General features: G+C 45.5%; 1 protein-coding gene across 2 annotated transcripts in view; it reads right to left on the reverse strand.

The window, feature by feature from the left end:
• The window catches only part of LOC126266829 (homeobox protein Nkx-6.2-like), a 206,842-nt gene that overhangs the window by 119,498 nt on the left and 70,195 nt on the right, over positions 1–17,149 (reverse strand). The window lies entirely within an intron of this gene.

Here is a 17,149-nt window from a genome sequence, read left to right on the forward strand (position 1 = left end):
AATAAAGGACGAATGTGGGACATAACTCGTGCAGTCGCAAATTTCGTACAGTGATAGGAGTAAGTGCCATGAACAACACACTAGAAATCCTGAGCGGCGGGAGTTAAGTGAGGGAGTGGGGGTGCGTTTGAAGGTCACAATTGCAAGTTCGCCTTGAGTAACTCGCAAACTATGGCCTCTGTCGAAAACGTATTCCAATACATAATCTGACTACATTAAATTTCCCTTAAAAAGATCCTATTCATTTTTTCTGTAGCGAGAGAGACAATATGAAAATCTGGCTCGTGGTAGTTGGTGGCCACATGCGGGTTGCATAAAACGACATCGGTAGGGTAGCTGAATCATCCAGTATATATAGGTGACAAAATTAAGTCGCCATTTTTTCGTTACAATCTACGTGCTGCGAGTCGTGAGCCGTGTATCGGTGCTATTCTTACAGTAGACTACCATTTCTCAATATGTGAGCCACACATGTTGTCCACTTCGTCGCTACAACGCATGCGCTCATTCTGAAGACTTCATATTGGCCATAGGCAATCGGCATGCACAGTAAATGAATGAAGAGAAGCGGACTGACAGTGGACAGTGGCGCTGCTGAATATTGATGTGCTGAGGTAACAGCAGCCCACCTCACCTCACTACCATGCAAAACACACGCTACGTTCATTCAGCACCGGGCCCACACCGAATCGTACCATGCCTATTCTTCACTTTCCCCTTCTATAATCTCTCTCTCTCTCTCTCTCTCTCTCTCTATCTCTATCTATCTATCTACCTTTTGCTGGAGATAAGTAGCTTTTCCTTCACGGAAACCTTGAGCTTTTATATTAAATAATTATATTGTAACAAATTAGATGGGCAAATAATTTATCCATCAGAGGCTGATCAGTTCCGTGCACAAATATTTGCCATAATAAGAAATTTCTCTCAACGCCTGGTCTATTTTCTACTCACGTAAGCTTATGATATTTCATCCTTTGTTTTTGTAATCGGCTCAAAAATGGTTCAAATGGCTCTGAGCACTATGGGACTTAACATGACATTTCTTTCCTCAGTCCACTCTGTATGAGCCATTCGTATAAACCGGCAGCTCATACAACACTCGCAAAAATCTTGAACTAAACGTACATTAAATGGCACACGCGACATCGAATGCTTCATTTAATTAAAAAAAGTCTTTAATTACCCAGACAGTTTTAGGATAATGGAATTTTTGTAATGAAAGTGTCAGGAGGGTAAGTGAAGGCACGAAGAGAGAGAGAGAGAGAGAGAGAGAGAGAGAGAGAGGGAGAGACATATTTACAAGAGTCAGTAATGGAGTTGGCAGCGACACAGATTCACAAGCAAGGAGTGCCCCGGCGCCGGAGATTAAGTGGTGGGTGTGACGGGCGCGTGACAGGGACTCCATCGGCGCATAAAAGCGCCGTTTGGCGGCCGTGTAATCCCATTAATTGCGCAGTTAGGCGGTGATCTGGAGGCGCGGCGGTTTTACGACGCGGACGCCGGCTTTACTGTCGCCGTAATCAAGTCTGCAGCCGGCTGCCGCCGCCGCCGCCGCCGCGCGGGTACCCTGTCCGACGGCGACACGAGGGGGAGGCCTACCACTGCCAGAGGAACGAACACGCGACGCCCAATACAGGCACAGTTTACTGTCCACTGCGCCACCGTACAGTATTCCTCTCGAACAACAAAATCAAGGGATGTAGAAGTATAGTGTAAGGTGGGGTAAATCCGACCGGATGGGTAAACCCGACAGCCCTCTATTTGTGCGAAACGGCAAGGCGGGGCAATTTCACATTAGTGTTACCATATAGAGCATTAGAAATAACGAAAATGTCACCTTGACAGCTTTGCCGCATTTGACATTTAGATACTCAAAAGACAACAAGTGTTTTTTCGATTGTTTCAATTTTTGTGCAAATTGCATCACTAGATTTGCCTTATTAAATAATGCAAACAGTAAGTGATTTTGTAGTGCATTAAGTGACCTATTCAGTGTTTGTATAGCGTTTGTTGGAAATTTCGTGTAAATTGATTCTATGTGTGTTAAATGAAATATCGAATGGTGGGGTAAATCCAACCGCATATTTTTTAATGTTTATGTGTATGGAATTATTTATTTATGGAAACAAAGTGAATTTTTGTTTATTTTTAGGAAAATGGTACGAAATTACAAAAGAAAAACGACAAAATGCAATCAAAACGATATTCGCCGAGCAGTTGCTGCAGTGCAAATGGGAGTCTTTACTAGCTGTCGCTCGTGACGTATTCCGAGATCGACATTGCTGTTGCACCACCGTGCAATGAAATCATCATTTTTTCAATTAAAATTTACATTCATTTAACTTTCAGTATATTAAGTACTCTAAATACTGTCATTTTTGAATACATTTTGTTCATTTATGTAAAAAAAACATATTCGCTTATAATTATATCCCAAAAACTTGAAATAACAGCAGAAACCAATATCGGACATACGACGAACGTATTTGACAGGACAGCACGGTGAAATCTGCTGTTAGTTGGCTATGATAGCAGACGACCGACGCGAGCGCCTTTGCTAATACGACATGGCTTGCTGCGCCTCTCCTGGGCTTGGATCATAGACGGCTCCAAAACCGTGGTCTGGTCAGATGAGTGCCAATTTCATAAAGTAAGATTCGAGTGTGGTGCAGACCCCACGAAGCTATGGACGCAAGTTGTCAGCAATGTTCAAATGGCTCTAAGCACTATGGGACTTAACATCTGTGGTCATCAGTCCCCTAGACTCACAACTACTTAAATCTAACTAACCTAAGGACATCACATACATCCATGCCCAAGGAAGGATTCGAACCTGTGATAGCAGGAGCAGCGCGGTTCCGGACTGAAGAGCCTTGAATCACTCGGCCACAGCGGCCGGCTTGTCAACACGGCACGGTGCAAGCTCCATAATGGTGTGCGCGGTGTTTACATGGAGCGGACTGGGTCCTCTGGTCGAACTGAATCGATCAATGACTGGAAATAGTTATATGAAGACCATCTGCAGCCATTCATGGGCTTCATTTTCCCAAACAACGATGGAATTTTTATGGATGGAAATGGGCCCTGTCACTGAGCCACAATTGTTTGAGATTGGCTTGAAGAACATTCTGGAAAATTCGAGCCAATGATTTGGCCACCCAAACTGCCCGACATGAATCCCTACGAACATTTATGAGACATAATCGAGAGGTCTGTCCGTGTACAAAATCCTGCACCGGCAACAGTTTCGCAATTATGGACGGCTATAGAGGTAGAATTATTCAGTACTTTTGCACGGGGCTTCCAGCGACTTGTTGAAGCCATGCCACGTCGAGTCGCTGCAGTACTCCGGGAAAAAGGGCGTTCGACACGGTATCCTATGACCTTCGTTGCGTCGTGTAGAGTTGCAGACGCTAGAAGAGACGTGTTGTGCATCAATCACAGTTTTCTGTAATTTCACGAGCGCACTTTGAACGAAGTACTGGACAACACACTACTACCTCTCACATATTTCTCACGCAATAAGAAAGTTACAGATATTAGAATAGTTACGTTCGTATGTCGATAGTCAATCTTGCCACTACTATACATGCATGGAACGCGGAAGGAGAGAACATAGCAAATACGGAAGTATCCTACGCTAGAGTACTGCAAGCGCGAGGTTTTGATACGTGTAGCGTTCACGTGACTTCGGTGTACGAGATGGACAGCAAATAAAGCTCCTCACAGCTTGAAGGAAGTTGCCCAAGATGACCGACACTATCCCGCATAATACACAGTCGCCTGCGCGATTTGCATATCCACGAGGATGATCAAAGGGCATGTGCACTGCGTGCAGGCTCGATGGTTTTCCGTAGCCTCGCGATGCGTTGTGACGTAGCTGTCAGGGCTCCTTAGTCGCGTACAAAGGGAGCCCCACCAGAAGGCAGGCCGTGGCGCTTACGCCATAGCACGTGACACTGCAGATCTTACGAGTGCCAGGACCCGTCTCCGGCGGGGAGTGTGTAACTATTTCAGACGAATTTAACAATATTCATGACTGCGTGTTTAAATGCATGCAATTTCTCAATAGCCAGCAACCAAATTAAGACCTTAAGGTGTAGCTTTCCAATTAAATATTGATTTCTTTTAGGTCCTGCACGGAACCGAGCGTTCGAGAATTGTTGCCACAAACCTACTAGTGTAACGTCACAAGTTCGTTGCAGGGCCCTTATATCTCGTTGGGCTCACATGCAAAAGACCATGCGCCTTTTAGGTCGCACTCGCAGAGTGTTTGCCCGCTTGAAAACGAGTGAAACTCCGCGTGAACGACTGCCACTCACTCGGCTCACAATGCCGATGCAGTGCTCTACCTTACATCAAACGTCTTAAGGTGGCTCGCAGGGTGTAGATACAGAAGCAGAGGTAGATGTATAACAATAGCAAAGTGATCACCGTCTCTCCCTCAGAAATCCAAATCAGTTGCCGAGCAAATGATTGGAATCGGACTCTTCACGTCACAGTTTTAGTTACAGGGCCTAATAGCTTTATTTAGACCCATTCTCGTCAGTGAAGTTTCTTTCACAGGGCGATCGGTTATCATTGGCAGTACAGGGTTTTCGCGTGCGATGGCATGCCACAGGAACCAATGCCAAAGCTGGGACCACTGATGACGCTTGGGCCCGTCATTCGATCAGTGTGGCAGATCCCGCATCGGCTTTAGCCGAGGATAAGCTAGGCAAGTTAGATACCGCCTTGGAAAAAAAAGAGAGGAAAACGTTTAACATTTGGCACTTCACATTCGTTTATCGGTGGCGTTTTCTCGCTTACCTGTTCAGAAAATCAAAACAATACCTTATAAAATAAATGTAGTATATCGACTGACCAATCCAGATGCTGTTGGTGGATGTCTGTACTGAAACTGACAATTTGCAATCCGCGTATTATAGAGAGATTAATCTGTGAATGTTTCCCCTTTCCTGATAAAGCTTGACTACATTTATCGTGGAACGTGAATTCGCAAAACAATCGACATTGGAACTGTGTTCGATCAGTTTTTATCTACGTCCGCTACAGAATTAAAATAATGTACAGTGAGTGTGGATTCGTATTGGTAAATCTGTTTATGTAACGCATTAATTCTGGCAAGGCCAATTTAGATCTCTCCTAAGAAGCGTCGGGGCTCGTTGCCAAAATTTCGGTTGTGATAGTAGGGCAATGATTGCGATATTCCATAAAATTCAAATAATGCTTATCTGTTGATGGAATAAATGATTAGTTACCCTAGCTGTTGTCCGTTGTCTTGAGGTCATATCTGACAGCGTCCCTTTATTACCCCATTGAGGAGAGCTAATGTGGTGCTGGCTGTAATAAGCCACTCTCCCAAGACATACAGGAGAGTAAGAAGTATGAATTGGCGCTGAAGGGGCGTGTTTAGTGGCTAGTATGTCCATGCCCTTAACTTAAATATTCAGACATGCCTTTTGACTGACACCGCTCGATCAACCGTCCTTGTAGGAAAATTATTGACAAAATCACTCTTCCAAGATATCAGTATTCATTTCCGAAAAAGTCCACGACTCATGAGAAGAAACTGAGGTCGTATAGTCCTACGAGAAAATCTGCTACATTCTCACGGACGCTATAGATGAGCTGCCTTCTGTCTAAGGATATTTATATTGCTCTTACCGATGGATGAATGCTCCTAGCAGCCACAATACGAGAACCGTAGCTACAATGGCATCTCTCACGGCGCAGTGTGCGAAAAGGGAAACGCTACAATATGGAACATAACTGATGGCCGAGAACAATCGTCTGAAAGCAGGCCATCAAAAGAGTGACTAGTAATCCGGGTGCAGAATGCAGCGGCATACGCCAGCCACTTCCCCCTCCTTGTGAGTGCAGGTAAAGCAGAAAGCGCCCCCCTCCGGCTGCCAACCGTCACACCTGCCTTAAATTACCCTCACTGCAGACGGACTCCCTCGACGAACTGAGATATCGCGAAGCGTTCGATGTATATCTTTGGAGCACATAACTTCGAGATTCCCTAAGATACCTGCCACCTTACGTTTTCGAATACGCAAATGTGCATACTAATGGGAAGATGAAGCCCAAACTTTAATTTATAACCTTTGGGGACCATTTAGCAGAGTCGAGAACTACAGTTAAATCCTTCTTCATCTTATGCATTTTAGGAATTACGTAACAGCTTCTGCACTTTGGTACACTTTTTTTGTGGTCATCCTTGATAAATCAAGCCGGCTGGATGCTATGGTATTACTTGTTTAGGTAATCGATTATCATTTCGATAGTAGGAAAAAAGTATACTGTTATCATTATTTCTATTTAGTCGTCTCTCGCTTCCGTACAACTGTATTGGTGCAGCCATAATTTTAAAAGGTTTAATTATTGTATCTTTTCTCATTATCTAGGTAAGTGTTCTGTTTATTTTTCCACATATTGCTTGACAATTGTGCAGCTTCTCCATACCATATGTTCTGCATAACTCTTCAGTTATTTTGTTGTTATTTATTGTTTTCCACTGTTTTGGTTATTTATACCGAAAGGCCATAACTTTAGAGGTATGTGATGAAATTTTAAGAATATGTGCTGTTCACCTTCATTTACTTGCCTTGTTCCTTTGTAATGTGCAAACACAGTGAGGTGACGAAAGACGGGATAGCGATATGTACATATACAGATGGCAGCAATGCATTGGCGGAGCTGTCATTTGTATTCGGAAGATGCATGTGAGAAGGTTTTCGACTTGATCATGGCCGCATGACATGATTTAACACACTTTGAACGCGGAATAGTGGTTGGAGCTAGACCCAAGCTAGTAGTTGGAACAAAGGATTTGTGAAATCCTTAGGAAATTCAATATTCAGAGAACCACAGTGTAAAGAGCGTGCCGAGAAGACCAAATATCAGGCATTATGTCTCACCGCGGACAACGCAGTGGCCGACGGCCTTCACTTAACGACCAAGAGCAGCAGCGTTTGCTTTGCAGTTGTCTGTGCCAACAGACAAGAAAGATTGCGCGAAATAACCGCAGAAATCAATGTGAGATGTACGACGAACGTATCCGTTAGGACAGTGCGGCAAAATTTGGCGTTGATTGGCTATGGCAGCTGACGAGGCGATGGCCTTTGCTAACAGCACATCACATGCAGCAACCCTCCTGAGATCTTGACCGTACCGGTTGGACTCTAGGCGACAGGAAAGCCGCAGCCTGGTCACAATAGTCTCGATTTCAGCTGATAAGAGCTCATGGCAGAGTTCGAGTGTGGCGCAGACCCCACGAAGCAGTGGACCAAAGTTGTCGACACAGCACTGTGCAAGCTGGCGGTAGCTCCATAACGGTGCGGGTGGTGGTTCAAAATGGCTCTGAGCACTATGGGACTTAACATCGCAGGTCATCAGTCCCCTAGAACTTAGAATTACTTAAACCTAACTAACCGAAGGACATCACACACATCCATGCCCGAGGCAGGATTTGAACCTTCAACCGTAGCAGTCGCTCGGCTCCGGACTGAAGCGCCTAGAACCGCTCGGCTACCGAGGTCGGCTGCGGGTGGTGTTTACATGGATTGGACTGGATCCTTGGCTATGTTCAGCAGATCATCTGCAGGCTTTAATGGACTTCATGTTACCAAACAACGATGGAATTTTTATGGATGACAACGCGCCAGGTTACCGGCCACAATTGTTTGCAAATGGCTTAAAGAAAATTCTGGAGAGTTCGAGCGAATGGTTAGGTCACCCATATTATCCAACGTGAATCCTATCGAACATTTAAGGGACATAATCGAGAGGTCAGTCCGTTGACGAAATCCTGCACCAACACTTTCGCATTTACGGACGGCTGAAGTGGCAGCATGACTCAGTATTCCTGCAGCGGATTTCCAACGAGTTGTTGAATCCATGACAGTTGATCTGCTGCGCTATACCGGACAAAAGGAGGTATCCCATGACTTTTGTCACCTCAGTGTGGTAGTTCACTTATGTTAATGTGTTTACATTATTTTAGTTTCTCGAGATTCATGTGGTTTGCAGTTTTTGGTATGTTAAAAAAATGGCTCTGAGCACTATGGGACTTTGCATCTATGGTCATCAGTCCCCTAGAACTTAGAACTACTTAAACCTAACTAACCTAAGGACATCACACAACACCCAGCCATCACGAGGCAGAGAAAATACTTGACCCCGCCGGGAACCGAACCCGGGAACCCGGGCATGGGAAGCGAGAACGCTACCGCACGACCACGAGATGCGGGCTATGTTAAAAAGAATGGGTGAAAGAGAATACCCCTGTCGCACACCATGATTCGTATACCCTTTTTCCCTCTCTTTTAATGTTAATTTTGTTTCACGATACAAATCGTTGATGGCCCTCAGGAGATGTATGATAGACATTTATTATCCTCCAGCCGATCAGTCCTTGGAAGGCCGAACGATTCCGACCGATCGCCGTGTGATCGTCAGCCGAGAGGCGTCGCTAGATGTGGAGATGCAGGGGCCTGTAGTCAGCACACCGCTCTCCCGGTCCGTGGTCAGTCTTCGTGACCGGAGCCGCCACTTCACAGTCACGTAGCTCCTCGGTTGGCCTCACAAGAGCTGAGTGCACCACACCTGCCAATAGCGCTTGTCAGATCCAGACGGTCACCCATCCAAATGCTAGCCAAGTCTGACAACGCTTAAATTTGGTAATGTAACGCTAACTGCGACAACGCCGTTGGCGACATTTATTGTTGCCCGTAATTTGTTTCGATCATCTAGATCGGAAGCTTGAACATGGTTTTCTTAACCCACTCAAAGATTTTATTGAATTTGTTAAAAGGCTCTCGATGTCATCATCAGCCTTGTGGACTAAACGCTGTTTAAGTAATGTCCGGGGTTAAGTAGTGAGTGGTGGTTGACTGACCGGTTGGGTAGGTTGGGGTCAATGAAGCTCGGCTAGCGGGGCCGGCGGGACGCAGCAGGCAGCTGGGGATGGGGATTTACGCAGTGTGCATAATCTTGCCTTTGAGTCTTGTCGCGCCGCCAGCTCAGGCATACATTACCGCGCTCACACCTGAGGGCGGCGCTTTGCATAATTCGAATTACTTTAAGATACAGTGAATGGCACCGGCGGATTAAAGGCCGTAACTCACGGCTTACGCCGGCGACTGTACGCGCCGAGGGCGAGAGGCAGGGAACTTTGATCGCCACAATGGGAATTATGATGAAATACGGTATTAATAAGTCACGCTTAGCGAGGCGCCGGACAAAGGCGGCGGCGTTTTAATACACAGCGGCCGCGAGCCGAGGCGCGCTGCAAAACACACACAGGCGCTTTCATTTCGCTCGTCAGATTAACCGCCCGCTTCATAATGGAGGACGTGTTTACTGGAATAAGAAGGTCGTGCTCCTCTGCACTTAATAACTGCCCCTCGTATAATGATGATACACGTGTCCGGCTAATTAATATGGGGTCGGAAGCCTGCATCCCCAGCTGGGGTTGACTTTTCTCTGTATTAAGGAATGTGTTTAGTAGCGGCTTTTGATGTAAAAGTGGCAGAACAGAAAATCATCGGAGTATTCGTCATTGAGAAGCTACTGACCCCTCCGTCAGAGTTGCTCAAGAGTTGGTTTCGCTTTTTTTTCGCCATCACTTCTGGGCATAGTGCTGTGGTACGAGGGCTATTCAGAATGTAAGGAACGATCGGTTGAGAAATGGGAACTACAGTGAAAATGCGATGAAGCTTTGCACAGATGTGTTGGGCAGTGCCCCTCGTATGCCCTAGATAGCGTTACGTCGCTCTTCTCAGTTTTGAGTGTACAGTGAATGCGTAAAGATGACTTGGAAATAGTATCTCCCGCCAAGTATGGTTGCCTGCCGAGAGGTTTCGCCTGATTTCATGCAACCCCACATAACGTAGCTGTCACGCAGTTGCTTCTTCATGACAGTTCTCGACCGCACACTGCAGACGCTCTCTCGCAGCGTTTCGATGGGAATTGTTTAATCGCCCACCTTGCAGTCTAGCTTGGCTCCCTCTGATTTTCTGCTCAAATGAACCACTGGCTATGAAGACAACATTCCGGCACAGACAACGAGCTGCAGTCCAGCGAAGAACATTGTCGGAAAGCACAGGGAGCTGCATTCTATAATGAGGATGGTGGAAGGTTGGTACAACGCTACTAAAGGTGTCTAAGTCGCAGCGGCGACTATGTCAAGAGAAATAGCTGGAAGATGTGTCTAACTATAGCAAATAAAACAGGTTTGAGCTACACTCTGGTTTTCATTTCGCGATCGTCTGCTTCGCCTTCTGGAGAGCCCTCGCATTTCTCGTCAGTTGTATAGCTCGTGGCTCGATGTGAACGTGCCAAATTACGGATCCAAAGGTCGCAGGTTCAATCCCCAGTCAATTTTACGACATCTTTCAGTCATCTACCATGTGTTTCACCTCTTACCATGTTTGTGGATGTAAAAAACCCTGAAGTACACCGTGTTCAGGAGTCCAGGAAAACTGCAGGTCCCCTCTACAACAGGTTGCGTAAATCAATGCAAAGGTAGGTGGAGTAAGACCTTGCGTAATAAAGCACTGTGCTTTTTGAACCAACCATCGGATTGATGTGTTACAACGATGGTTAGGGCAAGTGATCATGTAACTAACCAGCAGTGGTTTCGGAGTTCCTTCGCTCACCTCCTCTTGAACAGGTACACACCATTTTAAGGTGCGAAGTGGCAGAATTTTTACAGTTGTATTGTATAGATAAAAAATGTCACTTACCATTGTAATATTCAACAGCTGTTATTTAATATTATTTAGTGTCTAGCCTCTAGATCAGGATTTGCCGAACTGGTTCCGCGGATCGCTGATGTTACGTGGGAAGCTAGTAAGCGCTACGCGAATAACTGTAAATAACAAGACTTTTTTATCCTTTCAATATTTTGACGATTTATGATTTAAACTGAAGTAATCACTGAAAGACAAATTTTTTTCCTTTTTTAATATTTTATTAACCTTTAAAATAAACTAGACGTTCCATCAAAACACCATGATTTTCAAAGTGTTCCGCCAGAGGAAAACTTTGGGAACCCCTGCTCTAGGTAAAAGAAGACCTTAAAGTGCAAATAAATGAAATAAAGTCTCTCAACATGTAAAAGATGAAAAAATTACGGTAAATATCTGAGCTTCCACAGCAGTAGATTCCCTGTCGTAGAATGTGTATTACCAGCTGACAGAAAGAACAGATGGTCAAGTCGTGATTAGAATACCGCTTACAAATTACAAGCTACCAGGAGAGGTTTGTTTGGTGTACAGCGGGATAAAGAGTGCAACTGTTACCGCGATAACGAACCATCAAGGCGGCTGCTTTTCAGATACTGAAAATTACGAAATGCGGATCATGTAAGAATAAACACACGGGCAATGAGCTAATGAACAACTATGTGACAAAACAGTTGTATATGCGAGAATGTAGACTTTCTTGGCAGATATTACTGACGAAATCTATGATTATAAGGCGAGTGGGCTCAGGAGAAAGGTGAATGGGTTGAGACCAGACATAGCAGATAGGTGGATGATGCATGTTGACAATGCCACATGTCACACGGCCGCTTGTATTAGGGAATTTTTGATCAAATGGTGCAAATGGCTCTGAGCACTATGGGACTTAACAGCTGAGGTCATTAGTCCCCTAGAACGTAGAACTACTTAAACCTAACTAAGGACACCACACACATCCATGCCCGAGGCAGGAGAACCTGCGACCGTAGCGGTCGCGCGGTTCCAGAGTGAAGCGCCTAGAACCGCTAGGCCACCATGGCCGGCAATTTTTGATAACGGAGGCACATCTGATATTGAGTTCTTGTGACATTTTTCTTTTCCCTAAACTCAAAAATTTCTTAAAAAGACGTCATTTCGGGACTCTGAAGAATATTCAAAAGACCGTGAGCGATATGTTATAGGCCCTACCAGTTGAAGCCTTTCAGCACTGCTACTAAGACGGGGAACAATGACTTCCGCCGGTTTACAGCTGCCAAAACGATCTACTTTGAAGGGAGCGAATTTGTTGCTTAATAAAGTAAAAACTCTGGTAGATAAAAAATCAGTCTCATTACTTTTCTCGCACATCTCGTACATAATGGAGAACAGAAACCGAAAGGAAAAACTAACAAAACAGATATTTCAACCAGAGGGATGATAGTTAAGTAGAGTGTAAGGTGGGAGAAAGTGGGCCTCGATGCGCTGCTACCACAGTAGCAGGAGGCAGGAATTGCGCTGATGGCTGCTGCTCGTTACGGGAGAGGAGAGAGAGGGGTTAATTCCGGGGCTGGGTACAAATTGTGGCGGCAGAGCGCATGCGCATTACAGAGACGCTAATTGCGTCGCATTTTGGTGGAGTGCTAAACGCGGCAGATACCGTTAGGTTAGCTTTATTGGCGCGTGTAGAGGACAGAGCCGTGATTTAGCTCCTGCAGAGTGGAGGCGAGGCCGGCTACAGCACACACGCGAATGTGAGGTAGCGCTAGAAAGAAGGAACGGGGAAAAAAACGGCGCCAGATAATATTCTATATTTCAGCGGAGGGATTAGACCTAAGCCCTGGAATACCCAGTGTGGGGAAAAAATAATTGCCATTATTTCTTTTGCCGGCGGCGCGTATATCGACTGCAAATTTACACGTCGCCGCATTAATTAATGATAACGGATGGCGAGTTAGGTACACATTACTTCGGCGGGCCGTTGTTGGTGTTTGGGCTCGGGAACAGCTCGGCCACGGTACGAGTGTGGGCGCATATGTGTTGCGACGCGCGTCGGGGGCTTAAAAGGGGGTCTGGACGGGGAGGTGTGTGATGGCAGAGAGGGTGGAAGGAGGGAGGGAGGCAACGGAGGACAGGGTGCGTGGCGGGGGCGGCGATTGGCCGGCGGAATCCGACGCCAAACAGGCGTAGGCGCCGAGGCGTGATGGCGCCATGATAAGCCGCGAGCGAAACATCGCCGCCGTGCACATAATAGTGACGTCACGGCCGGTAGCGCCAATTACAAACAGCTTACGAGCCGTCGCAAATGTGTGCTGCAGGGCTGCCAACTTTGCTGTCCTCACACCACTACCTCCGCTCCACAAGGAAAGGAACACCTACCCACACGTTTTACAAGCGGTGGAACTGCGACTTTTTGCCATAATCGTGTGTAATGGTAATTCGTAAGGAATTAATTAGCATAAAAAGCTTTGAATATGTGGTGGAAGCTGGCAGCATCGCGGGAGCCAGAATTTACGCCGCTAATTCCCTGCGCTTAATCCCTTACCTGTTTCTGTGCGCTACATATGAGGCTTCTAACTCATCGTATACAGCCTCAATGCAGTAATCCGATTCCTCTACATTTCCGGCTCTGCCACACAGATAGGCAGATTTTAACTATTATCAATTCTTTCCAAAGCATATACTTGTCATTACGATACTATAGTTTACAGCGCGGTTATCGATACTGCTTTAAATCTAGCGATGGAGGGGTGACGAGCGCCATTTCGGCTACACTAGTCTCAATAAACAGCGGCTTACAACTGGACTCTTGTTCTTCTACACAAAGTTCTCGCAGTCCATGGCGACATGCAGAGAAGGATTTTCAAAGCGTTACCTTCCATCGATTCTTAACTAGCTCTCGAGGGAAATCTCGCTGCAGCGATATGCAGTTCTCCTTTTCCTCAACAACTAGATTATATCTTCCATCATTTTCGAGAGGCGTTCTACATGGTATAACATTGTCGACAGATAACGAAGGTACAATCACACGTAGTAACTTCCAAGAGGTCCGAATTTTTGAAGAATACCGAGCACAGTGGAGCAGCGGATTAGTGTTCTGGAGGACGCCCGTTTACATCCCCGTCGACCCATCCACACTGAGGGTTCCCGTGATTTCCCTACATTTAAACGGCACGACCAACTTCTTTCTCCAATCGAAACTCATGTTCCGACTATAATGACCTATTGGCCGACCAGATTTCAAACTCTAGCCTTCCTTCTTGACATTATTTCGAAAAATGTTTGAAAAGTACAATCCAATACGTTGAACTGGGCGAATGTTGATCGAGGAAACGAAAACACAAGCGGTCTTGTGCCAAGCAAGCGCAATAGGGCCACATATATTTTGAGTTTACGTGGACGAGTTTTCAGACGCCATCAGCAAAACTCGCAAATTGTTTGGTGACTTGTCTATTGCAAAATGTTGCTGTAACGCATTTAACAGTAGCTTGGCAGTTTGTGTTGTAATCCTTCTGCAACATTGTGTGATATGAAGATTACAGTTGCCGGACCGAACCACGAAGAGGATGAAATTACTTGGTGACTGTTGGTGAAACACTTTTGACAATCATCAGATCTGAGAATAAAGTGACGTGTTTAAACGGTGTGTGTCATTAATCGAGGCTCTAACACGCTACAAACGCGGAGGACTGTGGTTGTCACAGTGGCTTCTTACCATGGTTGGCGAAAAAAGTAAACCATTAACATTATGTGGCGAAGCAAACCCTCGGTATCTCCTCAACAATAGTGTCGCCAGATTAAACATACCCAAGTGTGTTACCGCCTCGTCATGTTTTCTAAAGCTTATTTCTTGTTTCTCCACTTGTACGATGGCATTTCTTCCTGGTCGCTTTTGTTGACATCGAGTAACATTTTCTCTATCGCCCTGACACCTTTTCTATTTCTGATTTTCATTTTCAGCGTCAATCTGACTTTATGTAAGTGGGCTGCTTCTGTGTTGGCAGCGCTGTGTAGCGCTTTGCATGGGATATCTGACTGCGCTCTCTTTGTAAGATACCCTGTGGGTGGTTGGACTCGTTGTTGGAAGTACTGCTGGGCAGTTGGAGGTGAACAGCCAGCAGTGATGGATGTTAGATGTGAAAAGTTAGCACTGATGGAGGGTAGAGGTCTGAAGTGTTAGCGTAGGCTAACGATCTGTACATGTTCGACTTGGAGGCTGAATATTATTCATTGTAGTAGATGTCAATGACGGTTTATGTTTGTGTATAAACTGGATGACACATTATTAAGGTAAAAAATACACCATTTGGTTTGCAACAAACTCTTTCCTTTGCTAACCACATGTCTATTAGTAGTTAGAATCTTTTATTTAGCTGGCGCTATTGACGCTCGTTATATTGCAGTAGTTCGCGTAATGAAGATTTCTGTGAGGTAAGTGCTTAATGAAATGTATAGGTTATTGTTAAGATTTCCTTTTAGTCAGGGCCGTTATTTGAAGTCGGGTTGTAATTTCTTTTTAGCAGTCAGATTGCGTTGGGCTAGAATATTGTGGGTCAGTGTTGACACGATAAGAATACGTAAAGAGAAAGTAGGTTCACTTGCATTCAGTTTCACTGAGCAGTTTAAGGAAAATATTTTAATATAGAAGTTTCAGTTGTTAGAATCTGAAAGTAAACATATTTTGTGAATGCGACTTCCTGGCAGATGAAGACTTGGTGTCAGACTGGGGCTCGGACGTGGGACCTCTGCCTTTGGCAGGCAAGTGCTCTACCGACTGGGCTAAGCAAGCGTGAATCACGAAGAGTGAGTCGCGGGTCGTGAGCTGTGCTTGGATAGCTCGGCCGCTGCAGCAAAGGCAGAGGTCCCACGCTCCAGTCCTGGCACAGCACCAACTCTTCATCTTCCAGGAAGTTTCAAATCAGTGCACACTCCGCCGCAAAATAAACATTCATTCTGGATGGATTCTTTGTGAATATTTTCTAGCGTAATTTTCTAATTCGCTGGAAAGGGTTTATTTATACATAATATGAGAATGTAATTCCACATCGCTGACTCAAAAAAGTTGGCTTGCATGATCAGAAGCAAAGCATTCATCATTCAGAAGGCTGGTCTGGACACCACAGTGCTTTACTAGGCATGGTCCTGTTGGAAGTGGTATTCCAACGCCTTTCCCCGATCTTTGAGCTGACTTACCTGGCCAGTTATCGGGGGAACGATATTTTTCACGTTAACAAACACTGCCAGTTGTGAAAAACGTGATGAGTGACAGGCAAAAATCTTTGAAGTTACAAGGAATTGGACCTGAGAGCTTTGAACCCATACTGACACTTTCCTCTGAGCCGCCTGGCCATTCATTTTGTTAATAATGTGGCATTACATAGTGATACCGCTCCGTAAAGTATCGAGGTTGTTAATGGAATGAAAAGATTCTGTCTGACGCCGACAGTGGTCGATGGGGATCTACTGGACCCAGTGGCGCGCGTCCGCTGAGCCTCACGGGCGGAGCACCTTCCGCCTCCGCTGTATAGGACGGCCAGCGGCAGCTGCGGAGCCTGCTCTCGCTCGGAGCCACTTCGCAGCGGCACCATCGTTTATGTTTGCTTCAGGGAGCCACATCCTCGTTAAAGTTGTGATAGCTGGACTCTGTTTCTTGCTGCAATATTTTTAATGAGTCTTCGTTCGACTGGGGAACGACAATTTAAGTAAATCATTTATTTACTGTGTTATTTGTTCGATAATCATTCCTTCTCCTGTCCAACTCTCCTGTGAGAACAGTTGCTGGCCGGCCGCTGTGACCGAGCTGTTCTGGGCGCTTCAGTCCGGAACCGCGCTGTTGCTACCATTTTTGAACAACAGTTGCTGCACCACTCTGTAGCCCACCTCTCCTTACCGTTGTGTACAAAGTCTGTAAGTAGGCTGTTTTGGTTTTTTTATTGGTAACGCCGCCGCCACGTAGCGATCTGTATGAAAATCACTGGCTGTGCCGTGTGCAGTCTGTGGCTGGTTGGCATTGTTGTAATACTCGCCATTGTAGTGTTGGGCAGCGGCAGCTGGATGCTAACAGCGCGTAGCGTTGCGCAGTTGGAGGTGAGCCGCCAGCAGTGGTGGACGTGGGGAGATGGTGGAGTTTTGAAATTTGTAAGAATTGGTGTCATGAACTGATATATATATTATGACTATTAAGGTAAATACATTGTTTGTTCTCTATTAAAATCTTTCGTTTGCTAACTATGCCTATCAGTAGTTAGTGCCTTCCGTAGTTTGAATCTTTTATTTAGCTGCCAGTAGTGGCGCTCGCTGTATTGCAGTAGTTCTAGTAACCAAGATTTTTGTGAGGTAAGCGATTTGTGAAACATAAAGGTTAATGTTAGTCAGGGCCATTCTCTTGTAGGGATTACTGAAAGTCAGATTGCGTTGCG

This window comes from Schistocerca gregaria, chromosome 4, assembly GCF_023897955.1.
Source record: "Schistocerca gregaria isolate iqSchGreg1 chromosome 4, iqSchGreg1.2, whole genome shotgun sequence".
Classification (NCBI taxonomy): Eukaryota; Metazoa; Arthropoda; class Insecta; order Orthoptera; family Acrididae; genus Schistocerca; species Schistocerca gregaria.